The sequence below is a fragment of the Hydra viridissima genome, unplaced genomic scaffold, assembly GCF_058129835.1.
Source record: "Hydra viridissima isolate aposymbiotic clone 2 unplaced genomic scaffold, HvirCarnegie_v1 scaffold_12, whole genome shotgun sequence".
NCBI classification, from domain to species: Eukaryota; Metazoa; Cnidaria; class Hydrozoa; order Anthoathecata; family Hydridae; genus Hydra; species Hydra viridissima.
The window spans coordinates 8,648,083-8,671,106 of NW_028324311.1; the positions used below are offsets into that span (position 1 = coordinate 8,648,083).

Here is a 23,024-nt window from a genome sequence, read left to right on the forward strand (position 1 = left end):
ATGTATGTATGTATGTATGTATACAGACATACCTACAGATATATATATATATATATATATATATATATATATATATATATATATATATATATACACATATATATGTATTTGTATACATAGATGTATACATTTTATTTGAGTATTTATTGATATACAAATAAGAAATTAATAAACAAACAGGGGTTAGAGTTGTTATTTGAATTTTTTATATTAAAGGTGTCAGATTAATTCCGGACATTATATGTAACGTGTGTGTGCATCACACAGGCATTGGGTTTTGCGGTATTGGGTTTGGCAACTTATCGTACATAATATTCACATACTGAATAATTTGAAACGATGTAATGGAAACATCGAAATCTAAGATGCACCAAGTTGAAATTTAAGCTAACGATTTCATTTCGAATATTAGCTAATGATACCATTTTGTATTGGGTGTTTTGGGTAAAAATCTTAACAATTCTAATACATTAAATTATTTTAAAGACAAATCGCTCTAGCAAAAATAATAAACCCCACTATTTTTTTTTTTAATAAAAAACTCTTAACATTTGTAATATTCTTATAATCCATAAAATCATAAAAGCGAAACCGGGTAAGTATGTTGCGATGTTCATGTTTAGCGAAATCATGTTAACATCATTTTGTTATCAAAAAACAGAAAAAAAAAAAAAAAAAAAAGAAAGTTTACTCAAATATTGATTTTCAGGATTTTAAGGAAGGAAACTTGGGGTACCCAGTTATTTGGAAAATTATTCGCTTATTTTTCAATTAATTAGCTTTCTGCGTGGTGCAGCATCTTTTAAAGTAAAAATTATTCACCCCTAAAATACAATACTGCACAAAAGTTTAGCACACATTAGATTTAAGTTGCATTTTTTTCTTTAAAAAATGAAATAAAAGTAAAAAACAAGAAATTCAAGATTGACTTTTTTAATTACATTAAGAGAAAAAAAACTAAAAAAAAAACAAGTGTCTATCACTAAATATCTTTAATTAAAGTTAGTATGTAAAAAAAAAGTTAAAAAAAAGCTGCTCATAAGTTTAGCGCACACCTGCATCTAAGTTTGCTTTAATAGCAAGATCAATAAGGGATATGTCCACCTTTGTTCTTTATGCATAGTTCACATCTTTTAATCGAATTAAAAAGGTTTTCGGCAATAATCAGTTGGTAAACTGTCGAACGACTCTTTCAAACTTTCCCTAAGATGTTCAGCTGATGTTATGGGAGTTTAGTGAGCTTGGTCCAGTACAGTTCATACATTTTCGATTGGATTAAGGTCAGGTGATCTAGCTGGCCACTGAAGAACCTTAATGTTGTTTTCTTGAAACAAAATAGCCACCGTTTTTGCCTTGTGACAAAGAGCGTTGTCTTGTTGAAACTGCCACTCCGACTCATTGTTAAAAAAGATGTCTCTTGTTGGGATTAAATGATTTTCAAGCGTTTCGATATATTTATGTTGATCCATACCACCATCGCATAAGTAGCAGAGACCTGGGCTGTCATAAGTGATGCAATCCATATATACTTACTGAACCTCCGCCACCTTGTAGTTGCGGTATAATGAAGCGACTATGAAACATCTCATTATAGTGTCTTCGGATAATCACTCTGTTCTTTCGGTTAATAACTGTAAAGTTGTATTCGTCACTAAATATTATTCTTCTTTGTTCAAAATTAGTCATTTTCAAAATAGCTCTACAAAATTTGATATGTTTAAACCGATCAGTTGGTTTAAGCAGTGGTTTTCTGGCAGCAACTTAGCAACAAAGTTTTCGATCAATCAATCTTCTATTTACAGTTTTTCTTGAGATATAATTTTTAGAGCCAAGTTCACTTCTTGTGCAATCTCTTTGGCTGAGTACTTAGGGTTTTTTCTTACAATTCTATATATACTATTATCATTGGTGATACTTGTTATTCTTGGTCGCCCAGATCAATTTTTGTCTGCAGTAGTACCAGTTTTTTCAAATTTCTGAAGCTATTTTTGAACTGTTGAAACCACCAAGATGCATAGGCGCCGAGTCCACTACTCCTGTTAATTTTTTTTCCCATCTTATTGGTCAAATTGTTGACAAAATTTAAGGCGAAAAATACCAAGTTTATTTCAAATGAGGTAATACATACCATGTATATCTTAGAAACTTTTGTTCAGTTATCATGTAAAAAAGGATAGTTAAATTTACTTTTTAGTAAAAACTTGACGTCAAAAAGTAAAAAGCAGCAGTTAAAAGACAATAGGAATGTGTGCTAAACTCATGATCGGCTTTTTTACACCGCCTTAACACAGTCGTTTGGAAGCGCTATGTTTTTGTACGCATGCGCAAATTTTACGGAAAAAAATCAACGCTTTCAAAATGGTTACGGCCCTTAGCAACGAAAATAATTTTTCTCTGGAAACCAAGTATTTGCATATTTTCCAATATAAATAGGCTTTTTTGTTGCTGTTTTAATTTAAATTAGTTTAACGATAACCCAGTTGTGTACTAAAACACTTAAAACAAGAGAAGGAACATCTAAACGTTCGTTAATATTTGTTGTTGAGAAAGATGGCTGGTTAACTACACATGATTTGTTTACATTTTTGGACCCTACGTTCTAGGTTTTTAATCGTGGAAATCTAAGCAAATTTCTTGAAAAAGTTTGAGAAGACCTTCTTCTATTTACTTCTTATGGCTGTTCTTAGCATTCAATTTTTTTATTGGACAAAAAAGGTACTGTTCTGCATTACCTTATTAACCATTATAACTACATTTTATTTGCCTTTAGTAGAGACAAATAAAAGAAAAAAGGAACTATATATTATTAAGAAATGAAAAATGCTGTTGCCAAAAGTGTTTTTAACTGTGACAATTTTCGTTTTTTATCTTTCTTTTTCGTGATTCAGGAATTAAGACTCTACTTTTAGGATTAGTTTTCTGATGAAATTTTAGGATGCTTTTTAACCGCTTTGTTGGGTAAGGGATAGATTGATAAATACGCTTTAAATTTTTGAACTTAAGATAAATTGATTCTCCACCTTTTTTGCCAAAAAATCCAAAGCCAGTGCCCCATTTTTTCAAAAATGGAATAGCGTGATCTTCCAGCATGTGTAACTTCGGAGGCACTAAAGCCTTCGGCCAAGTTGTGCGATAAAAATGCATCAGTTCAACAATATTTTTTTCTAAAGAAAAAATGATAGCAACATGAATCATGTTGTACTTTTAATCCCAGCTTTATAAGTTAAATCATCATAAATCAACAAAATTATCTTGCTAGTCATTGTTGTAGTTTCAGTATACTCTTCAACCTCAATAACTATAAACACAATAAAATTCCAAAGTACTTTAAAAAACTCGTTATAAACAGAAAGAAAAAAATCAAATTAAACTTATTAAGTTCATTTAATATTTCTGTTGTAATTGTATTTTTTGAGTAGAATATGCTATAGCATGCAGAAAATTTATGAAAGTCTAGTTTATGTTTTGTAATGATTTCGACTGCTTTCTTGTGCAGACTTGTCCCAGAGAATCCTTCATCATAAACAAGCTTTGGAATAGAATTACATAACTTTAGCATCAAGTTTTTTTAAAAAAGAAAAATGTCTCTTTAAAAGATATATTGCATGATTTTATATTACTTGTTATTATTGTTATTAACAATAATGTTTCAGATTTGGAATAAACCTGAAGTATTTTATGCACATGATTTCCAATAAAACTTTTTCCATGGTATGTTTGTCAATGAACTTTCAGTTTTTGCAATATAGCTTCAATCTGTTGTGTGCATGGTCCTCACTTTTCTTCAGTGTAGATTCAAGCTCCAGAGTATTACATTGTTTTGTCTATAGAAGTATTATAATTGCTTTTAAAATAAGATTAGTTAAATAGTAGTTTCCACGAGGAAACATTAGTCAGGAATAATCCAGATATAACATGTAAAATGCTTAAGGTGGTACTAGCCTTTAAGATATCAAACTTTTCCAATTTTTTTACTTTATAAATTTGAATAATATATTTATTGTAGATTTCAAAAATGTATAATGTTTATATGTTTCATAGTAAAAAAATGAGCAAAAATGTCAGTCATAAGAAAATGTTTTTGTAATGATAACTCACATGTGTCTTGAATGTTTCAGAGAGATTTTATTTTGTTTTCTTGTATTCTGAGTTTTTCAACTTTGAACAAGGATATCTTTTTAACTACTTGAAGATTATACCTAAAATATTCGCACACTGGTTATCAGGTTATACTTTTTAGGGGTTTGACCAAAATAAGGTTTGACTAAAATATTCGCACACTGGTTATCAGGTTATACTTTTGAGGGGTTTGACCAAAATAAGGTTTTTACAGTTTGCTGTTCTTAAGATAATGATATAGACAGCACAGATTTTACCATAAAATTAAAAAACATTATTGAAAATGCCACCGCTTTGCATCTGCAAATGCTATGTTGGTGATTCCAATCAATTCCCTTTATCAACATGTTAACCTTTTTGCAGAAATTTAGACTCAAACTATGACTAATTAAGAAGAAATTATTGTTTAAAAATGCAGTTAAAATTGCATATTAATTGCTGACTCTGCATGTTTATGGGCACATTAATATTTTTTTATTTATTTACGCTAAAAGTTTTTTCATTGTACAAGTATTTAGTAAAATATTACACTGAAAACCAAAGGATTAACAGTTTTAGTTTTTATAGCTTAGTACCACTTTAAAGCAGAAAAATAATTCTATAAAAAACAGAATTTAACATTATCATGTTGTCAATGCCACATTTTAAAAAATGCTTACCATTTCCTTTTTCCTTTTCTTTAGAAAATCAAGTTGAGGGAAGTAAATTGACTGAATATTTTCCACATTATCAGGATTATTAATTAGCCATTTCTATAGCAACATTCACCAGCTGTATTTGTTCATCAAGATTAAAAATAGAACTTTGAAGGTCTGACAGTTGTTTTTGCTTTGATATAAGTTCATGATATTTTTCAAAACAGATGCTGCTATTATTCTTTAATGCTCCTTTTGACACCACTAAAATATGCAATTTCATGGGCTTCTTTTACAAACATGTTGAAATATTTAAGATAAATCCAAATAAAAATGTGCAGAGTTGGTAAAGAAACCTAGATACAAATGTATGTGTATGAGTTATAATTTTAAAAAATTAAATTAACTTTTAGTGACATTGTATAATAACTCACCTGAAGCTCCTGAAATACCATAAAGTGCGCAAAGAAAGTCATAATCACCAAAATGTTGATATCCCTAGATATATAAAAACTTCGTATATGTATTTTTTGAAATCAGTAAGGCTACATACATACATACATACATACATACATACATACATACATACATACATACATACATACATACATACATACATACATACATACATACATACATACATACATACATACATACATACATACATACATACATACATACATACATACATATACATATATATATATATATATATATATTACTTGTTTCTCTTACATATACTTCATTCTTCGCAGGTCTTCTATTTGTTCTTGATATCATGCCATGGGTACTTTGATGTTGACTCTGTAGTGTTTTGCCTTAAAAAAATGTTGAAAATGGTAGTACATTTTTTTTAGCTATTTAGATTTAAAGTATTTATAATCTGGTAGCTTAACTTAAAACTTCCTCCAACATAATCTCCTACAATTTTAACTTGAATATCTTTTTTTAGGAATGAACTTATGATGTAAAAGACTATTACAGCTGCATAAAAACAAAAATATAAATAATTTGGCAACTTTCAAAGATGTGCATATTATATAAATCTTATTTTAATGCTGTAAGCTACACTAGCAGTGTTAAAACTTGCTTTAATGTTAGAGTATAGCATATGTCATTTGCAAATTGACATATGCTACATTTGCTAAACTAATTTTTTTTCTAAAGATTTTACTTTTTGCTTAGGTAACTATAGACCTTTCTAGTGAATCAAGATGTGTGAGAATATGTGTTGATAGATCTTTTACATAACCCTAAGGTGCTAGATTTATTTCAAACTTTCCATTCTCTTCTTTGTAAAAGGTTAAAGTAGTATTTTCAACCAGATTTTCATCTCCAGACCAGGTTTCAGCATCTATTTAGAGAATACGAATTTATAAACAACGCTAGCTCCTTGAGCTGTGGCACTTGTACATAGTTTAGAACCAGCCAAAAGCAGTGCAATATTGTCATCACTTGTAAGCCATCAACGTAAAGTAAAAAAATTGAATGCTTAGTAAAACTTGCTTTATTATGTTGTATATAGACTAAACTTCAGTATTAAAAAAAAAATCTAGAAATTCTACGATCAGATTTTATTTTATTTTGACTTTAAAATTCTCAGTTTTTCCTTTATCGACAGCTGCTTTTTCAGTTCTTAACATTCGCGCGCAATTAAATTTCAAGGTTTTTTTAAGGCATACGTATACTTTGCTTATTATAGGAACTATCCCAATTTACATTTTTTTAAGAAGATTTCTATTTGTAAAATTATTTGGGAAAACGTTAGGATTGCCACTATTGATAAATCATAAATTTTTTTCATGTTTACATCGCTTTCGATTTCTGTTTCTGGAGCATGCGCATAACAACATAGCGCTGTTTCGCTTTATGTTAACGACCGTGTTAATTAGCGGTCTCTGTTTAAGTTATAAATAGATGGTTAAAATACCATAATCTTTTTCAATTTTTTTTTTTCTATATAAGGTTTTTTTTAATTAACTTTAAATAAAAAAAATAGAAAAGGCATAAGAAGTTTACTGCCTAAAAATTCAATTAAAAGAAGAAAAATGAAACTTAAATCTAATGTGTGCTAAATTTTTGAGCAGTATTGTATATGGGGGTTGTTGCATAATTATTGTGGTTTTTTTCGCGTCTTTGTTTAGTTAAAAAAATTAGTACTTTATGTGATTTTTTAAAATAATTTTCTCTATTTGTTGTAGTTAATAAAAATACATGTTGAAAATAATTGTTATATTTCCCAAAATATGCAGTATTACTTTGAGAAAGGTTGGAAGAGGGCAGGAGTCATTTCATACTCTCAACGAACTTTTTGGCAAGGGAAAAATCAGCAAATACCAAGTTGAAAAATGGTTTTTACTGATCTTTTAAAAGAGATTTAAAACGGGAGACACAAAACTTGCAAATGAAGAAGGAAGAGGACGACTGTTAGATTTCAACGATCAATTCTTTTTAGTGGCCGTGAAGCAGGATGAAAGCCTGACAACACGACTCTTAGTTCACGGTTTCAATGTCAATCAATGCACAGTTGTTCAGTGGAGAAAGATCTCTTAAGCGAGTTGAAACTTTTTTCCTTTTGGAATTTAGTTATTAGTTTAGATTTGGAATTTAATTATTAGTTTAGATATATTACATAAAGAATCATATTAAGATAAATAATCATCGCTAAGATCATCTTATAATTGAAGTAAGTATATAAAATAGTTATATATGCATTTTTATTAGGTAAAGTAGAAAGGATTTAAATTTTTATTCGATAAAGTAGAAAGGATTTAAAGTAGAAAGAATTTTAATTTTTTAAATTGTTTATATTTTGTTTGTTTTATTTTTCTTTTTGCAGTTTTATTTTTATTATCTTACTTTTTAGAAGGAAAAAAGGGCTATGGATGTTATTTAAAGTTATACTAATGCTATTTCCATAAAATGTTTATTACTACATTGAAATTTCTGTGATGCTATTAACTATTTTGTTCTTCTATTTTTTCGCGTCATTTTTAAAATTTTTGTTTGCACACATTTATTGTTTGCATATATGATTTTTTGATATGTATGTGTTAATATGTGCTTTATAGTTGTTTTATCAATGTGTTTTTACAATAATGTAAAGTAGTACAAAAATGTAAAGTGTTTTTATTGTTTGTGTATATGTTAATATGTGTTATATAATTGTTTTAAAAATGTGTTTAAATATGTATATAAGGTATATATTTAACCTTATATATATATTTAAACACATTTATTGTGTTTATGTTTATATTATGTTGTTTCCGTGTTTTCAAAGTGCTGTGATTTGGTAAACATGTAGAGCAAGATTTCTCAAGTTTGCCAGCCAAGTGATGTACTTTTAACGGAGGTTTACACGATAGTGTTTAGTGTCAAACTGTTACTGCTTTAGATCTTGTTGTTTTCAAGCCTTTATTATTAAAAATTATTCTAAAACTACATAATAATGTATTTTAATAACATTTTGCGTAATGTTGTTACTTATGTTTTGTTATATATGAATGTTATCTTACTTAAGTTATATTATATACATATTATATTAACTTATGGTGTGTGCTATTGTTGTGTGTTGTTGCTGTGATGTTTTTTTTGTTATCTTTTGAGTTAATAAACATCTTCATGTTTGTGTCTATTGTGAAAAATGGTAAATAGGTAATTTTATTAAAAACCACTGCTTTTAATCATTCACTAAAAGCCAATACAAATTATTTTGCCATATACCCAGCCAACATTGACAGACGGGTACCGTACGGAGCCCATACGGGTCCGCAACTGGGACCCATATGGGAAACCCATCGGGAACCCGCCGGATCTTGGCCGCGGTTTTCCTCTGGGGCCCATATGGGTATGCCCGCTGGGTAACCCGTATAGTTCCCACAAATCTTGCAAAACTACGTTTATAATTTACAGATAAAACTGTATATGATTTGACTGTTTGTTTCAAACAAAATAACAATTAAAATTACAATGTCAAAATTGAGAGAATTTTTAACCATTCTTTAATCGCGTATCATCTGATTTCACGGTTGTTTCGCGAATTGGAAGCTTTTCCATCGTTTTATTCTCGTTTCGAAGCTTTTTCTTGTTTCAATATAAGCTGCAAAAAATAAAATTTAACTGTTAGTCTGAAATTTTATAAGTAACACACCTGGTTTTATTCATTTAATATATTATAAAACTCTCTACTCAACACTCTTCAGATAAAAAATTGTGATAGTAAATGTATAACATTCCTTTAGTTACTGATAAATAAATTATAATTTTATATTGATTTTGTAAATATTTTTAAATAAATAAATAAACATATATATATATATATATATATATATATATATATATATATATATATATATATATATATATATATAATAAATATATATATATATATATATATATATATATATATAAATATATAAAAATGTATATATATACATATACATACATATACATACATACATACATATACATACATACATACATACATACATACATACATACATACATACATACATACATACATACATACATACATACATACATACATACATATATAAATTAGTAAAAACACTTCTCTACAAACAACATCATTCGACTGAAACACTTTTACTTAAACTAACCAATGATATATTTGAACTTTTTTAGTTAACCGTACCCAAAAAGTTAAAATTGGTAATTCATGTTCATCTAACCAAAATGTAAAATATGTAGCACCTTAAGGTACAGTCCTGGGTCCAAATCTCTTTAATATCTAGTTGTGGACATGCCAAAATGTCTTGAATACATTTCAAAATAGATGTGTGAATCATTCATAAACCAATCAAAAACAAAAATATTAATTTTGGCACCACCTAACATTCAAAAAGATATTATTATTAAGGTACTTTTGTTAACAAGGAATGCATTTGATTTGTTGATTCTGCAAAAAGTCTAGATGTGATACTCAACAATCAATTATCTTTAAAAACACAAATAAATAAGATTGTTAAAAACTGTTACAATATAATGAGAAAAATACCCAAAATAAAACAATTCTTATCCTATAAAGATCTGTGCACCATAGTATGTTCATTATTATTTTCACAACTATATTATCGTAACTCCCTCTACTTTGGAATTGATAAAACACTATTAAAAAAACTGCAGGCTGTTCAGAATTGTGCACCAAGACTGGTATTTAAAACTCAAGTAAATAACAAAGAATATAACAACTTGCATTGGCTAAAAATTAGAGAAATAATATATTTCAAGGTCGTTTTAATAATGCAGAAATCTATTAAACAGGAAGCACTAACGTCGTTATGCAATTTAATTCAATACCCTATGTCAGAAAGAACTAAAAGAAACAAAATACAATAATCGTTTCAGCAATCAAGCATTATCCCAGTATGGTCTTAAACTTTGGAATATACTTTTAAATACCATCAGTGACAAAAAAACACAACTGTTTTTAATGAAAAACTGAAATCATATTTAATGGTGAATGGAGAACTATTCCAACAGAAAACTCTTGATTAATAAAATTTCTAGCATTGTTTAACTTGTTGCACAGCTGAGCAAGTGTTCTGCCAACTTCAGGCAAAACACAGTAGCTGTGGGTAAACCCATGTATTTACTATTTATTTATTTATATATATAAAAGCCTTTCTAACTTATCTCAATCTACAAACTCTAGAATAAAGAAGGCAGTTAGGGGATATGATAAAATAATTTAAAGCATTCAAGGGGGTTAATGAAGTAAATTGGTTTCATATCAATGCACACCACATTCCCTTTTAGCACAAGGACCTGCAAGTAATGTTTAAGGCTCTAAATCATATATATATATATATATATATATGGCGCTACTGCACTTTCGCACCCCCCTTTTTTTATTGCAGATTATGATAGAAAATTTTATGCTGATTCAGAAAAATATAAAAACATAGAGTTGAAAATCAACGGAAAGTGCTCTAATTCGAAGTCAAAGTTGTAAAAAATCTCACTAAAGATCCCTAATATTCGCCATTTTTTAAAAAACTTTTTTAAAACGCTTTCAGTTTTAACGAAAATTAATTACCGTTACATTGCGCAATAAGCAGACCTGGTTTCAATTAGCCTTAACATTATTATTTTAAAGTATTTTAACGAAAGTGTTATAACGAAATGAAATTAATGGAAGATTTCAAATATAGGTTAAACGTAGAATGTGAGAATGTAGACAAATTGATGAATAATTATTGTTATACTGCCCTATCCCTATCCCTATCCCTATCCCTATCCGTATCCCTATCCCTATCCCTATCCCTGTTCCTATCCCTATCCCTATCCTTATCCCTAACCCTATCCCTAACCCTAACCCTAACCCTAACCCTAACCCTAACCGCCTATCCAAACCAGCTTTATTGTGAAATATAAATCGTAGTTATAATAAAATAATTGCGCATGCGTGTACAATATTGCGCTCTGAGTAGCTTATGGCTAGGTAAGAGCGCATACCAAGACACTTCGGAAAAACATACTTTAACGACTTTTGTAACGTAAAAACCATGCTATTAATGTATTGCTTCTATAAGCTAAAAGATCATTAACTTATTATTCTCAAAATGGCGAATATAAGGGTTTTTAGTGGGATTTTTTACAACTTTAACTTCGAATTAGAGCACTTTCCGTTGATTTTCAGGTCCATGTTTTTATATTTTTCTGAATCAGCATAAAATTTTCTAACATAATCTGCAATAAAAAAAGGGGGGTGCGAAAGTGCAGTAGCGCCTATATATATATATATATATATATATATATATATATATATATATATATATATATATATATATATATATATAACGCTAGATCGACTTTAAGTGGCATTTTGTAAAAAACTTAACTTAAAGTGGCATTTCATAAAACGTTCGAAAATTTCTAAAGTTAATGATGATATTGAATAAAATCAAGTTGAAAAGTATTGTGAGATGAGTATTAAGTTAAAAAGAATAAAATTTACCAAAAATACTTTTTTTTAAAAAAAAAAGTCCACTTAGCGTTTTATTATCAACAAAGATTCCACTTAACGTAAATAATAACGTTAGATTGACTTAAAGTGGACTCATACTCTACATCGAATTGTTAATTAGTATTCGAGTCTTTATTATAAAAAGAGTAACAAAATAAACGGAGGAGATTCTCCGATGACGAGGTATGGCGGAAGGGGTAAGTATGAAAAACTAAAAAAGACGTTACTTCAGTTTAATAACGAATATAAATGAATAAAGCAAAATTTTTATATCAGTCTTAAATTAAACCGAATTATACAATGTAATAGAATATAATAGAATAATAGAACTCTTTATGGGTTTGAAACAACGAAGCCTTTGGTGTGACAAGTTTATATTCATACATAAATTTGTTGTTTTTGAAAAATAACTTTGCCAGAATAAACCGAATAGAAATTTTGCGAATTATCTTCAAGGGTTGAAACAAAATAATATTATGTAATGGGTAAACTCTTTTCTGAAATCTTTTAACTAAGTCTAAGTATATCAAATTTTTTGAATTAGTTTTCTTTTTAATGACTAATGGATGAATTACTTTATTCTTTATTATTTTTTGTTAACGGAAAAATATAACGCTAATGCTAACTTAAAACTTTTCTTTTTTAGTTTTTTTGAAACGCGTATGATTATAAACTGTACAACCGAATAGCAATTATGAAAATAGTTTAATCATTTTTTAAAAGCTTATTCCTTGTCTGAAAAATATAGGCTTTGAAAATCCCCATTATTTTCAAAACAGTAAGGGGGGAGGGGGTTAGAATAAACAGATAATATTCATCCAAAATTTATTTAACCGTAAAAGAGGCATAAAACCTGTATTTCGAACTTTAAAAACAAAAAAGTGACACAAATTCTAATGAATTAGTTTTAAATGAATCGAACAAATATTCGAATGTTTATAAACAGATAAACCTAATTTGTAAAAGAACAAAAGTCTTTAGTTTTTAGACTTGGTAAACATGAAAAAAATAGACGAAAGTAATAACAACGCGGAGATTCGAGATGCTTTCAAAAGCGCAAAAAGAGTAGCAATTGTTTATATTGCCTAAATAAAGAGTTTATCAGACTCTAAATAAAAACTTTTTTTTTATGTTTTTGTTTATTGTACTAATTTTTTCAGAACTCGGCAATAAGTAAAAGAAACTTAAAACCTTATTATAAAAATATGGCATTAATAAAAACAAGTTACAGCTTAAACTACAGTTATCTACAGAAGGTAAAGTAAATTTTAAAAAGTAACCATAAAAAGTTTTAGTTGAACAATTATTTAAATGAAAATTAAAAATAATTTAACGTGAGATAATAAAATAATATTCTACATGTATTAAAGTTTAAGAAAAAGGGATTATATTTAAAATTTTATTTAATGTATTTATTTATCTGATTTATTATACCGTATTCTATCTTATTTCTAGGAAATATACTATAAATGAATTTAAGCCAAATAGTCGCTTTTTTACAGTTAAATTTTAATTAGGGGAGCTTTATGTTACACTTATGTTAAGTCAGCCCTTATTTATAAATTATAAGGTATTTTGTATTAATTAATTTTTAATTTAAGCTAGCATAAAATCAAAAATATTTAAATGTTAAGTTCTGCTTTTCTTTTTTTTTTTTTATGGCTGTCCACTTCGTTCTTTCATTGTTAATTTTGTTTCTTAGAGTTTTTTCTCGAATCCCAGTTTGGTTACAGAAGATTTTCATATCATCGGACTCTAAATGAAAAAAAAAACCTTTGTATATGTATATATATACAGGGTGACCAGAAAAAACGGAGACAAAATTTAATATGTCCTGATAATAAAGTTTTTTACGATATCCAATTAATTTTATTGGTTTTCGGATTCTCCATGTTTTTATGTTTAGTATATATATGTTCTTAGCTTCATATCTCTAAAATATATGATATTTTTAGAATGTCAAATAAACGTAGGGCAATTTTGGAGTTGTTTCGTAAAGGAATGCGTCAATGTGATATTGTTCGCTTGCTTAATGTGCCTAAGCAAACTGTGTCCAAGGCCGTCAATCGTTTCAAGGAGCTTGGCCACGATGGTCGCCGTCCAGGAAGTGGTAGAAGACGCACCGTCAACACGTCCGCCAACCGCCAGATCATCAGGAAGCGAGTCAAGCGAAATTCGAGGGTCTCCATGCGAAAAATCGCCCGTGAAACCGGAATGAAATGTGAATCGGTGCGACAAATGGCAAAAAGGGAGCTTAACCTCATGCCTTACAAGCTCCAAAAAGTTTAATTGCTCACCAATGAAAACAAACGTGTGCGGCTCCAGAGATGTTGCCAACTCAAGCGTTGGGCCACTGCTCAGCGATGGGAGCGCATCCTGTTCACAGACGAGAAGCTGTTTACCGTCGAGCAGCCGTACAACCACCAAAATGACAGGTGCTGGTCCGCTGAGGCTCCCGGCACGTCGGCCATTGTCGAACACCGCCAAAATCCGCAGTCCGACATGGTCTGGGGCGGAATCTGCGCTAGCGGTAAGACCCCCCTCGTTTTTCGTGGATCAAGGAGTCAAAATTAACCAAGAAGTCTACCGAGGCGACATTCTCGAGACTGTGGTACTTCCGTGGGCCCAACAGCAATTCGGCGATGTGAATCGGACGTTTCAGTTTTTATGTAAATAATTATTTAAAAACAATTAACTGTGTTAACTTATTTTACTCACTGGGCCATCCTAGGTTTTTATCTCTAATATATTTTCCAAACATTTCCTCCAATAATTCTTCTTGTTCTGTTGACCACTGAGTATATACTCTTTCTGAATAAAACATATAGTTAAAGATAATTAACTTCACAAAAAAATTGTTTTAAAAATTATTGAATTTTATTATTTAATAATCAAAATAACTATTTTTAAATAACGTTTAAAAAAATTAAATCTCACTCGATATTTTGACATATCAACACATTAATTGAGATTTCAATACAAAAATTGACAAATCCAATAATGAATCTAAACGATTCTTCAATAAATTTCTGTTTAATTTACAAAGTAGTATAGTTATAAGTAGATCAAACTATGTCATTGGTTTGGAAAGAAAGTTCTTTTGCATTTGCGAGTAGAGGTAATTCACTTGATATAAATTGTAAGATCAGAAATTCCATATTCAACACTGCATCTTGTATGAGTTCCAGGTCGTTCATTCTGCTGGTGAGGCCAAACATAACATATGCCAAGTTCTAGACCAAGATAGCATTATCAAATGCACATATCAAATTTAGTTTCAACGTTTTTAGTCCATTGACTTCGAACTCGAGGATCGTTCAGAGTTTGGTCGTCCAACTGAAGTTGATTCTAAAGCGTTGCGCAAACTGGTGGATGAGGATCCAAGACTCAGTAGTGGTGTATAGCCTCTACACTTTGATGTTCTTACACATCAGTGATATACTGTCTTCATTGATTGGGAAAGGTTCTGAAGTTGGGGATTAGGGTTCCCCACAGTCTGACACTTCATGACAATGACATGCGCTTGGAGATCTGCACATTCTTGCTATCCATAAAGCAACGCTTTGACCGGTTAGATCATTTATTCACTGGCGATGAGAAGTGGGTGCTTTATGTAAACCACACATGAAAGTAGATTGACACTAAAACAGATCCCAAAAAAAGAAGGTCATGTGTTAGTGTTATGTGATGTACATGGATTTACTAAGCCAACATTTCTACATTTTTCGAGGCGCAGCCAGGCAGCTTCAAGAAGGATGGGATCCATTTTTTTCTCACTTTCATTCCAATCCAATAAATACTGAATATTTTAAAAGCTTAAACGAACTGTTGAAATCAAGGTAAAAGGAAGCGGGGAAGGGGAGAGGTTGTGAAGTCACAAAAGGGACATGTTTCCTGTCCCTTCAATATTTTATTAAAAAAATCTAGTGTCTAATCTTTTAACCAACAATATTCTTTAAACACGTTTTAGCTATTTGTTTAGTAAAACATAAACAAGTTTTATTTACATGTTTAAATTTAAGCAGTTATCAGATTTGATATACTTTAAATTATAAGATTCAAAGTGAAATGAAATAAAGGTTTCGTTAGTACATGAAAAATATGTAAACTTACCTTCTAATTTTTGAGCGGAAGAACTAGCCAGTTCCTCACTTGAATTGCAAAATTCTTTAAAGATATGTTGCCTTTTTAACGGTTTTTCTAGATGCAAAGGCTATTAAATATAACTATTATATTTTATATAATCAAATGATAAGAAGGTTAAGAAACGTAATTATTAAAATTAAATCCTTTGAAAATAAAAATTTTTCATTAATGAAAATCAAAACTTGCCACGTAAATGATCAGCAGGGTCATTCTCAATTTCATTTTTTTCTCCATTAGCATCTGCTACTCAAAGTGAAATATAAACGTAGATGTAGTTCTTTTATTAAAAATAAAAGTTCAAAATTTGAAAATGAATATAAAATTTTACCTATTTCAATAAAACTGGCTTTCTTGCGTTTAAGATCCATTTTTCCGTTACCTCCTGTAATGTTAACAAATATTATAACAACCATTTCAGAAAAAGTTTTATTAAACTTTATTTTAGAAAAAGTGGAAAGCGAAAGTATTATAGAAAAACATAAGTTCTGCTTCTTTCCCCATTCAATCTCAACAAACTTCTAAGAGAAATAAATATTTTTTTATCGAACAAATCTTTACAAAAGAATTAATTAACTCTAGTTCTAATCAACAATTTGAAAACTTATTTCTATTGAGGTATTTTAAAGAGTGACAACCAGAATAAGTCATTTTCAATTTTGCTGATAAAAAGTAGTTTTTCTTTTTGTTAATTTAAAAGTAAACGATTTTTTTCTAGTTTTAAATATCATATAATTTTTCAGTTTTTAATTTTAGAACTTCAACATGTGGTAAAGAAAGTAATATATACCTGTATCAATAGCCAATAAGTGTTTTCCTGTAGACAGTATTTGTTGGTGAGCGGCTGGTGCTTGATAAATGTTTTCATTTATTTATTTGCTATGGCCAAAATGTTTAAACACTAAACTTTTTTCAACATCACTGAGATTTATTGCAGCCATAAGGGTGCTCAATCTATGTCTATTTGTTGTACCAGTTAATCTGGACTTGTTTATTATTGGCAATTTATCACAAACATTGGTTAAACTATGCCAGCCTGAGCAATGCTTTTCTGAACTGTGACAACTTGGAAAAGCATAAACATTAGACTAAAGAATTCCAACTTCCTTTCTAATAACTGGATCACATAAAATTTCCATAGCTCGGACAGTATCTTCAGGGATTAGAACAGGCACAAGATGATTTGAACCTTTGCCACTTTGGTAGGTAATTTTTAAGTTTGTTTCTGTTAGTTCTTCAGAACGTTGATCATCTAGCCATGCACCATTTGCAGCTTCAGTCCACTCACATAACAAGAGACGGGCAGGCTCACCGCCACGCCTGCCATTAAATAGCACAAGCCTTGTACATGCAACATCACGTAACTCAACGTATGCATGAAGATCCCATAGCACAAAACTATCATTTTCGTACTTTTTCATGACAGATATTGTATGATCACGAATCATTCTAATATCTGATTCAATTGGGAGTTTAGATGGTTTTTTTAAGTTTACATTTCTTCTTTCGTTTAAATCATAAGTGGCATCTCCAAATATTTCTTCTTTGCGAAGTTCTAAAAGAACTACAAAGTCAGAAATTGATTTAGCTGAATCATCATTGTCTTTAGCTAAAAAACTCCCGATACATTTTTTTGCACTACCAGAAATTAAGTAATATAATGCGGCTTTCAACCCAGACTCTTGTTTTTCGGAATATGTATCTGTATAAACCTCAATTGCAAGTTTTAAAGAATTAAAATTATGGCGAAGAAACATATCGGCAGCATTGCAATAAACTTGCTTAACTTGATTGTTTTTGAAATAGGAATAAAGATGACTAAGTCGCCTCATGTCATTTCTAACAGAGTTTTGAACTTCGCTTTTCTTACTAAGTTTTCTTCTTACTTTTTCGTATAGTAGCGACCCAATCATCAAAATTGTTTTGTCACTTTTTGCAATGATGCCGATAGGATCGTCTCTAATTACTTGCAAGATTTCAGTTTTAAAACTTTCATTGAGTCCTTTTTGTGATTTATCAGCAAGGATTTCAACTGGTACTGCACATTTTGAAGTCGAAGAGTCTTTTCCACATACCTTCATGTGACGGGAGTAGTATGATTTTGAATAAAAGCCATGACACAACGAGCACATTACAAGACTTTCACACTTTCGCTGACTCCGCTCTCTTTCAAAACGAGGAATTTTTAAGTTAATTTGTTCCAGATTAAATTTATGAATACCGTTTCTTTTAAAACACTGAAATAGCCGGTTACGCTCTATTTTCGGTTTTTGTAAAGCGATTTTCACTTCTTCGTTATTTTTATGTTTTTTTGTAATATGTCGTGAAAGTCTACGAAATGATTTACCACATATAAAACATACTCTTTTTATTTTAATGGGGCCCTAAAAAATAACATGAAACTTGGTATGCAATTGTATTCATTGGTAAGACTAAAATCAGCTCGCTAATATTGCTAAACTTACTTTCTTAACTTTTTGTGTGTTTTTATTTACTACTTCTTCGTTAACCATTTCGTCTTTATTATGTGATATACCCGTAAAATATAAGTTTTCGGGAATTTCTGTTAAAAGCAAGGAGATCTCGGAATCTTTTCTTGAAGTCTATACATATATGTATATATATATATATATTCATATAAATATATATATATCTATACTTATAGAATTCATTTAAAAAAATTTTCATTAAACTATTTTTTTTTTTACCTGAGATTCCAATATATCATTAACTGTAGTATTTGAATGACTTGACCCAGGATTTGTTGAACTACTTATAAAGACCTAAAATAACACGAAATAAAAATTAAAGAATTTATATTAAACTTAAACTTTGCCTCTAAAGGAGAAATCAGTTCATTTTTTAACCTGAGTTTCTTCTGAAAGACCATTAACAATACTACTAAGTTCACTTAATCCACGGTTCGTTGAACCGATGATTGTATTCTAAAATAAAAGAAAGCGTTGTTTTGAATAAGGTTAGGAATTCTTTGAAAAAAAAAAGTTATATTTGTTAATTAAATTTGAAACCTGAGACTCTTCAACTTCTTCTTCTTCCGATTCATCATTGATGAGATTGCTTACTTCAATAATTTCAATACTCTTTGAATTACTAATAACGTTCTAAAGTATTAATCGGTTATTTTCTCTATACTATCTTATAATCACTCTAAAGAGTTGATTAAACGAAAGTTATATAAAGCTATTTAAGCTGTAAATAGAGGCAAATTAAAAAAAAAATAAAACTTACAAAGATAACTAAACCTTAACTTTTCCCACTCCTTTGTCGAGTTTGGCTCGACATATTGTTTCAACCAACTCCTATGTCGAGTTAGACTCGACATTTTAGTAACACAAAATTTAAAAATAATTTTAATTATCAAATGTACTTTTTTTTTTCTTTTAAATACTTAATATCTATAATATACAATCTCATTCTGAATATTTCGAATATGCAAAATACATATATTTTGTCAAGTTTTTCCTTTTAGGTAATTAAAAAAAAAATTAGGAGTTCAAAGGGTTAAAATTCAAAAAAACACGATTATACCGGTAAATGGAAATGGATTAAGTTCTTTTGCTCGTTCATTTGTCAAGCCATAATTCATTTTAGAGCTTCTTACTTGGTAGTCTCTTAACATTATTTCCTCGTCTTTACTAAATACTTATGCGACAGTATATTTAGTTGTCAAACCTAACTTGGTCTTAAATAATAAAATGTTACGCTTCTTTATTCTCGTTTGGCCTCATTTATCCATTTGCAACTTGGAGAACAGCATTTCTTACATTTTCCTCTATGACTTCTGTCACTCTCTTTTTTTTATAATTTCAAAGTAATCAAAATTCAGGCTGTAATAATCAAGCAATAAAATACGAGAAATTTAAACAGCGATTCAAAGTTGCCCCATTCATTTGATTCAAAACTGCCGCAAAATCATTTTAAATAATAAACAATCATTTTTCCGAACAAAATTATCTCAATTATTGACATTTTCTGTTTAATTGTTAATGTTATGAATTATCTTAAAATGATATTAAACATCTCACGGATTAGAAACGCGGTCAGGAAAATCTTACAACTTTATGTCGAAATGTTTACGATTTGTTCTCAAAAACAAACCATCACATATTTTGTCCAGTTAATGCCAAATGGCTGGAAAGACAGATGACAGCTGCGACGGTAAATTTTATCTTTACAAAATATTTACCTTTATTAAGTTTAAATACAAAAACGCAATAAAAATTCATTTTTTTAAAGCTGCCCCCGTTCAAAGCTGCCCCCTCCCCTCTATTTAAAATTATTTTAAATTTGCAAAAATAACTTTAACCTTAATAAAGAAAAAAGTTTTTTACTTTCGCTTCACGTTTTGATTGAATGAAAGACACGTTTAAAAATCATGTTCCCGCAAAAATATCCGAATTTTATAAAAACTGGTTTGGGCAGTTGTTAATATTCTAAAGTTCGATATTCGAATTTTTAAGAAATATTTCTATAAAGACTATCTGTAAAAAAATGTTGAAATATGTTAATATTTACATTTTTTCAAAAACTGTAAATATTAACATACTCTTCAAGGTCTAAATAATTTCATGTTTTTTGGTAAATATTTTTGAGTTCTCACTTCAAATTTTTGAAAAAATGTCGTTGAAAATGTTTGCGTCATCGTGAGGGAAAGTTCGAATTGTTCAGCAAGTCGAATTGTTTCACTGACGTTTGTCGCCACCGATTTAATTATAAGTTTATCAAGCCTTAGAGTGTCTTCGCTTATCGCGTAGAACTATGGGGAAAAGTCAAAAAATTATTTTCTAAAGTAAAACATTAACAAAGTTTCAAATTAAACACACACATGTTTCAAAATAAAGCATATTAAACTTTAGGAAGTTTTTATCACTAACTATGGCACCCCGTTGCCACAACAACTTGGAAATAAAGAAAAAATTGAACTAGTTCCCACTTCCTGGCAAAGATTGCAGTCGATTAAATAATATTTTTAGCTGATTTTTTCTTTATAGTTTAAAGATAGATCTACCCAAATAGTAACGTTAATGTGGCTCAACAACGATTCGGTTCTGGCTGCGGAGCATGACCAGGTCTGGCGTAGTACCGCAATGTACATCGGCTCAAATATGGTCCAGGTATTTAAAGTCCCATAATTGGATTGCCAGAACTGGCGTAGCCGGCACAGGTCCATACGAGCGTTGCTACTTGGGTATCCAATAAGGAGACGGTTTTTGTAAACAAACGATAAACATTTTTTAAACTTTCTTCTATTTAAAAAATGTTTTGAAAATGTTGTCTGTTCATTGTATAGATCTTTATAGAGGAACACTTTCTGAAAATTTCATGTAAATTGGTCAAGTGGTTTTCAAGATACTTTTGCCGGGAGCTTGAAAACTTGCGTTCTGAAAAAAATGCTAAAAAACATAAAATTGGGATGAAAAATATTATAAAAACAACGCTGATACAAGAATTATATAAAATGAGCATATTGTTAAGAGTTTTCAATCATTGGCACCTGCCTCATACACATTTTCTTTTTTCTGTTCAAATTTGACAGATTTTTTATATTTGCATCCTATCAAACTTTTACTTCGTTTCTTGATGATGCCTTTGTTTTCAAACATGTTCTTATGGCATATATAATTATTTTATTAACATCACACCCGACTGGATGTTTGAATATGTCAAAGTCTAAGTTAAAAAAACAAATTAACTTAATGGTAAATTTGATGCAAATCTTTTGCGAGACATTTTATTCACTCTTAACGACAGCAAAGTAGGTTGCAGACATTCTAGACATCAAGGTTTCTCAAATATGGAGGCAAGAATTCGACAAATTCTGAGCTTCTGACACTTTCTGACTTTCCACTTGGCACCATTAATGGTTTTACTTTCCTTTTTGATGCGCCTTTATTTACAGAGCTTCCATATTTACATCATAACTATTTAAGTCAATATTAACATATTTTTCTTGCTTTCTCATTCCATAGAAAGTATTTTTACGTTTTCTAAGACGTTTAGTATATTATTTAATTTCATTAGTAACCCTTTATTACTACATTCTGTCTTAGAATTGTCCATTTTCCACTTGTGTAGATTAGCAGCATAAAGAAATGATTTACGATGAAGAACTCCGCACACGGTTTTTCAAAAGTGAGGTTTTGAAACATTGCTTTACAGATAGCAAAAAGTATTTCTGGTAAAAATGTAAAAAAAAAAGAAAAACAGTAAAAAAAGGTCGATAAGAATAAATTTTATTGACAATTTTCTTGTAACTAGGTGAAATGACACATAGTGGTCATACAAATACGTCCTTTTAACATTAATTTAACAAAATATTGTGATTTTTGAATAGGGTTTGCTCTATTTAATTTCTTTATAGATTAACTTTCAAATAAGCTTAAAAAAAATTCCAAAAGTTCTTCAAATTTGAGAGGCTTTCTCCCTTAAATATCATTAAAACTACCAAAAAAGCAACCCGTAATACGGGTTATGGTCGGTCTGTTAATTTATAGTGGCTGTTTTCCACAATTTAAAGTTGCAAAACGTTAACTATTACCCTTTTAGAAAAACGCCTTCAAATAAAAAATATGCGGAGGTAAAATAATTTACCAATTATTTAACATTATTTGAGTAATTTACAACTGAAATAGGTCATATCAGTTTAAGGCAGAACCATTTTCCTCGACATTACTAAATTCAAAACAATACGTTTTTAGTTACTGACACAAAATAATGTTATTTCCTCATGCTTTAAATTGACGAAAAAGTAAAGCTAATTTCGTGTTATATATTTATAACGTGATCTTTAATAAGATTAATATAAAGCGAGCGTAAATTTTACATGAATTAATAATTCTTTGGCATCCCCTTGATACATGTTTCTTTAACAAAGGAAATTGTATTTAAAACGTTAAATGCACAAAACTAAATAAATTTATTCAAAATATCTGACCATTTGACTATTGCTATTTATGGCACTAATCTGACCATTTTTATATATGGCCTCTGGTTCAATAATTTTTAGTAAACAGTTATTTTCTACCATTTACTAAAAATTCCTTTTGTTACTCGAAATTTAATTCTCTTTAATAATTTGACACTAACAAAGGACCTCCCTTCCGCGTTTTTGCCTTAAT

General features: G+C 29.5%; 2 long non-coding RNA genes and 1 pseudogene across 9 annotated transcripts in view; all 3 read right to left on the reverse strand.

Annotated features, from left to right (window-relative positions):
• Nucleotides 1-2,989: 2,989 nt before the first annotated feature.
• LOC149881099 (uncharacterized) lies at nucleotides 2,990-6,516 on the reverse strand. Of its 4 annotated transcripts, none has more exons than XR_016446036.1 (3): nucleotides 5,490-6,516; nucleotides 5,189-5,252; nucleotides 2,990-5,018 (listed from the first exon to the last, which is right to left on the reverse strand). It is a non-coding gene; the product is annotated as an uncharacterized LOC149881099 (long non-coding RNA). The 4 variants fall into 4 exon arrangements; XR_016446039.1 differs by having other exon boundaries at nucleotides 5,477-6,516; XR_016446038.1 differs by having other exon boundaries at nucleotides 2,990-5,110; nucleotides 5,477-6,514.
• A 2,163-nt stretch (nucleotides 6,517-8,679) lies between these two features.
• The window catches only part of LOC149881100 (uncharacterized), a 70,831-nt gene continuing 56,486 nt past the window's right edge, over nucleotides 8,680-23,024 (reverse strand). Inside the window, exons 1-2 of one of the 4 annotated variants that reach the window (XR_016445674.1) lie at nucleotides 9,468-10,980; nucleotides 8,680-8,853 (exon numbers count right to left, since the gene is read on the reverse strand). This is a non-coding gene — a long non-coding RNA (uncharacterized LOC149881100). Of the gene's footprint in view, nucleotides 8,854-9,373; nucleotides 10,981-23,024 lie in introns of those variants that run through there. The other 3 variants (XR_016445671.1, XR_016445672.1, XR_016445673.1) reach the window with 3 other exon arrangements.
• Nucleotides 13,133-19,071, reverse strand: LOC145195353 (uncharacterized; annotated as a pseudogene). Its single transcript, XR_016445831.1, has 10 exons — nucleotides 18,915-19,071; nucleotides 18,753-18,830; nucleotides 18,594-18,668; nucleotides 18,351-18,488; nucleotides 16,676-18,269; nucleotides 16,217-16,270; nucleotides 16,075-16,131; nucleotides 15,856-15,942; nucleotides 14,461-14,553; nucleotides 13,133-13,497 (listed from the first exon to the last, which is right to left on the reverse strand). The product of XR_016445831.1 is annotated as an uncharacterized LOC145195353 (transcript).